Genomic DNA, 5,485 nt, shown 5'->3' on the forward strand with positions numbered 1-5,485 from the left:
TTGTAGAAATGATGAGGTTAATTGTGACTGTTGTAGTGATGATGAGGTTAATTGTGACTATAGTAGTGATGATGAGGTTAGTTGTGACTGTTGCAGTGATGATGAGGTTAATTGTGACTGTTGTAGTGATGATGCGGTTAATTGTGACTGTTGTAGTGATGATGCGGTTAATTGTGACTGTTGTAGAAATTATTATTATCACACTGGCCGATTCCCACCAAGGCAGGGTGGCCCGAAAAAGAAAAACTTTCACCATCATTCACTCCATCACTGTCTTGCCAGAAGGGTGCTTTACACTACAGTTTTTAAACTGCAACATTAACACCCCTCCTTCAGAGTGCAGGCACTGTACTTCCCATCTCCAGGACTCAAGTCCGGCCTGCCGGTTTCCCTGAACCCCTTCATAAATGTTACTTTGCTCACACTCCAACAGCACGTCAAGTATTAAAAACCATTTGTCTCCATTCACTCCTATTAAACACGCTCAAGCATGCCTGCTGGAAGTCCAAGCCCATCGCACACAAAACCTCCTTTACCCCCTCCCTCCAACCTTTCCTAGGCCGACCCCTACCCCGCCTTCCTTCCACTACGGACTGATACACTCTTGAAGTCACTCTGTTTCGCTCCATTCTCTCTACATGTCCGAACCACCTCAATAACCCTTCCTCAGCCCTCTGGACAACAGTTTTGGTAATCCCGCACCTCCTCCAAACTTCCAAACTACGAATTCTCTGCATTATATTCACACCACACATTGCCCTCAGACATGACATCTCCACTGCCTCCAGCCTTCTCCTCGCTGTTGTAGAAATGATGAGGTTAATTGTGACTGTTGTAGTGATGGTGAGGTTAATTGTGACTGTTGTAGTGATGAGGTTAGTTGTGACTGTTGCAGTGATGATGAGGTTAATTGTGACTGTTGTAGTGATGCTGTTAATTGTGACTGTTGTAGTGATGATGCGGTTAATTGTGACTGTTGTAGAAATGATGAGGTTAATTGTGAGTTGTAGTGATGAGGTTAATTGTGACTGTTGTAGTGATGATGCGGTTAATTGTGACTGTTGTAGTAATGATGCGGTTAATTGTGACTGTTGCATTGATGATGCGGGTAATTGTCACTGTTGTAGTGATGATGATACTGATAGTATCAGTAATGATGGTGAGGTTAATTGTCAGGAGGCAACAATGCGCTCTTAGTGGTTATTATATCAAGATGGACTAAGTGTTCCTGCCTTCACAGCTAGCTAATCTCTTCCATTTTTACTCTTCAAACTGCTGAGGTGGAGTAAAAAGTATTAGAGTCCTGTGCTGGCTGATTTTACAGTCAACACCTAGCAAACCACCCACGGTTGACCGCCCCGCCCCCTCTCCCCCAGAGGGTAACCAACACCCATAACCCTTCCATCTTCCTCTCCAGTCTTTCCTTCAACGACTCAAATTCAGTGCTCTGCTCTCTCTCGTCGCCTCCCTGCCACAATTTAATACATCTAGAAATTGTGTGCAAAGCCGTTCTGACGCTTCTAGGCGCGACAGAACTGAAGACAAGTTTTAGATATCTGGCGCCCAGTTTTAAAAGGAAAAGTAGTAGAGGCGACAAATGTCGCTAACATTGGTCGTCTGGCTGGAGTAAATAAAATCAAAGATAAGATTTCTTCGGATTTTTAACCCCGGAGGGTTAGCCACCCAGGATAGCCCAAGGAAGTCAGTGCGTCATCGAGGACTGTCTAACTTATTTCCATTGGGGTTCTCAATCTTGTTCCCCAGGATGCGACCCACACCAGTCGACTAACACTCAGGTACCTATTTGCTGCTAGGTGAACAGGACACCAGGTGTAAGGAAGCGTGTCGAAACGTTTCCACCCGCCGGGAATCGAACCCGGGCCCTCCGTGTGTGAAGCGGGAGCTTCAGCCACCAGGCCACCTACTCATACTCTTCATGGAGAATAATGCTACTCATCTCATCGGTGCTTCTCAAATATAGAAGTTACCTAAGGATGTGTGATTTATATATAGGTTAAGTCAATATCAGCAGAAGTGTATTCTAAGTAATAGTGTGTGATGTGTGCACTTAAGTGATAGTGTGTTGTGTGTGCACTTGTTAAGTGATAGTGTGTGGTGTGTGCACTTGTTAAGTGATAGTGTGTGGTGTGTGCACTTGTTAAGTGATAGTGTGTGGAGTGTGCAATTAAGTGATAGTGTGTGGTGTGCACTTGTTAAGTGATAGTGTGTGGTGTGTGCACTTGTTAAGTGATAGTGTGTGGTGTGTGCACTTTTTAAGTGATAGTGTGTGGTGTTTGCACTTAAGTGATAGTGTGTGGTGTGTGCACTTAAGTGACAGTGTGTGGTGAGCGTGATAACAGTTGTCATACATGGTAACACGTGTGTGAGTTTGTTTGGGTACCGGTTCATCTACGTACAGCTGAACAAAGCCCCATACATACATGCATACATACATACAAAGTAACGTGTGAATTACCTAGGATGGCCCAAGGAAGTTGGGCAGAGTGTTTTATCTCAAAGTCATTACAACATAACTAGCTACTAGTTCTTGTTTTTTAAGCTCTAAGTAAACTAAGCTTACAAACATTTTTTCCCTCATTTCGTGTTAATGGAAAGTTCATACTGCATACTTACAATCCTCTCTGTTGTTACGTAACCCATATATTGCATGAAAGCTCCTGGCGTTGTGTGTGTGTGTGTGTGTGTGTGTGTGTGTACTCACCTAGTTGAGGTTGCGGGGGTCGAGTCCGAGCTCCTGGCCCCGCCTCTTCACTGATCGCTACTAGGTCACTCTCCCTGAGCCGTGAGCTTTATCATACCTCTGCTTAAAGCTATGTATGGATCCTGCCTCCACTACATCGCTTCCCAAACTATTCCACTTACTGACTACTCTGTGGCTGAAGAAATACTTCCTAACATCCCTGTGATTCATCTGTGTCTTCAGCTTCCAACTGTGTCCCCTTGTTACTGTGTCCAATCTCTGGAACATCCTGTCTTTGTCCACCTTGTCAATTCCTCTCAGTATTTTGTATGTCGTTATCATGTCCCCCCTATCTCTCCTGTCCTCCAGTGTCGTCAGGTTGATTTCCCTTAACCTCTCCTCGTAGGACATACCTCTTAGCTCTGGGACTAGTCTTGTTGCAAACCTTTGCACTTTCTCTAGTTTCTTTACGTGCTTGGCTAGGTGTGGGTTCCAAACTGGTGCCGCATACTCCAATATGGGCCTAACGTATACGGTGTACAGGGTCCTGAACGATTCCTTATTAAGATGTCGGAATGCTGTTCTGAGGTTTGCTAGGCGCCCATATGCTGCAGCAGTTATTTGGTTGATGTGCGCTTCAGGAGATGTGCCTGGTGTTATACTCACCCCAAGATCTTTTTCCTTGAGTGAGGTTTGTAGTCTCTGACCCCCTAGACTGTACTCCGTCTGCGGCCTTCTTTGCCCTTCCCCAATCTTCATGACTTTGCACTTGGTGGGATTGAACTCCAGGAGCCAATTGCTGGACCAGGTCTGCAGCCTGTCCAGATCCCTTTGTAGTTCTGCCTGGTCCTCGATCGAGTGTATTCTTCTCATCAACTTCACGTCATCTGCAAACAGGGACACCTCAGAGTCTATTCCTTCCGTCATGTCGTTCACAAATACCAGAAACAGCACTGGTCCTAGGACTGACCCCTGCGGGACCCCGCTGGTCACAGGTGCCCACTCTGACACCTCGCCACGTACCATTACTCGCTGCTGTCTTCCTGACAAGTATTCCCTGATCCATTGTAGTGCCTTCCCTGTTATCCCTGCTTGGTCCTCCAGTTTTTGCACCAATCTCTTGTGTGGAACTGTGTCAAACGCCTTCTTGCAGTCCAAGAAAATGCAATCCACCCACCCCTCTCTCTCTTGTCTTACTGCTGTCACCATGTCATAGAACTCCAGTAGGTTTGTGACACAGGATTTCCCGTCCCTGAAACCATGCTGGCTGCTGTTGATGAGATCATTCCTTTCTAGGTGTTCCACCACTCTTCTCCTGATAATCTTCTCCATGATTTTGCATACTATACATGTCAGTGACACTGGTCTGTAGTTTAATGCTTCATGTCTGTCTCCTTTTTTAAAGATTGGGACTACATTTGCTGTCTTCCATGCCTCAGGCAATCTCCCTGTTTCGATAGATGTATTGAATATTGTTGTTAGGGGTACACATAGCGCCTCTGCTCCCTCTCTCAATACCCATGGGGAGATGTTATCTGGCCCCATTGCCTTTGAGGTATCTAGCTCACTCAGAAGCCTCTTCACTTCTTCCTCGGTTGTGTGCACTGTGTCCAGCACTTGGTGGTGTGCCCCACCTCTCCGTCTTTCTGGAGTCCCTTCTGTCTCCTCTATGAACAATTCTTTGAATCTCTTGTTGAGTTCTTCACATACTTCACGGTCATTTCCTGTTGTCTCTCCTCCTTCCTTCCTTAGCCTGATTACCTGGTCCTTGACTGTTGTTTTCCTCCTGATGTGGCTGTACAACAGTTTCGGGTCAGATTTGGCTTTCGCTGCTATGTCATTTTCATATTGTCTTTGGGCCTCCCTTCTTATCTGTGCATATTCATTTCTGGCTCTACGACTGTTCTCCTTATTCTCCTGGGTCCTTTGCCTTCTATATTTCTTCCATTCCCTAGCACACTTGGTTTTTGCCTCCCTGCACCTTTGGGTAAACCATGGGCTCATCCTGGCTTTTTCATTACTCCTGTTACCCTTGGGTACAAACCTCTCCTCAGCCTCCTTGCATTTTGTTGCTACATATTCCATCATCTCATTAACTGGCTTCCCTGCCAGTTCTCTGTCCCACTGAACCCCGTTCAGGTAGTTCCTCATTCCTGTGTATTCCCCTTTCTTGTAGTTTGGCTTCATTCGTCCTGGCCTTCCTGCTTCTCCCTCCACTTGTAGCTCTACTGTGTATTCGAAGCTTAAAACCACATGGTCACTGGCCCCAAGGGGTCTTTCATATGTGATGTCCTCGATATCTGCACTACTGAAGGTGAATACTAAGTCCAGCCTTGCTGGTTCATCCTCTCCTCTCTCTCTTGTAGTGTCCCTTACGTGTTGGTACATGAAGTTCTCCAGTACCACCTCCATCATCTTAGCCCTCCATGTATCTTGGCCCCCATGTGGGTCCAAGTTCTCCCAATCGATCTCCTTGTGGTTAAAGTCACCCATGATCAGGAGCTTTGCCCTGCATGCATGAGCTCTTCTGGCCACTCTAGCCAGTGTGTCAACCATCGCTCTATTGCTCTCGTCGTACTCTTGCCTTGGCCTCCTGCTGTTCTGTGGTGGGTTATACATCACTGCTATTACCACCTTGGGACCTCCAGAGTGAAGTGTTCCCACTATGTAATCACTTTCTTCTCCGCTATCTCCTCTCTCCAGCTCATCAAAATTCCAGCGATTTTTGATCAGCAACGCCACTCCTCCACCCCCCCTGTTCCCTCTGTCTTTCCTCAGGATTTG

Source organism: Cherax quadricarinatus, unplaced genomic scaffold, assembly GCF_038502225.1.
Source record: "Cherax quadricarinatus isolate ZL_2023a unplaced genomic scaffold, ASM3850222v1 Contig1014, whole genome shotgun sequence".
NCBI classification, from domain to species: domain Eukaryota; kingdom Metazoa; phylum Arthropoda; class Malacostraca; order Decapoda; family Parastacidae; genus Cherax; species Cherax quadricarinatus.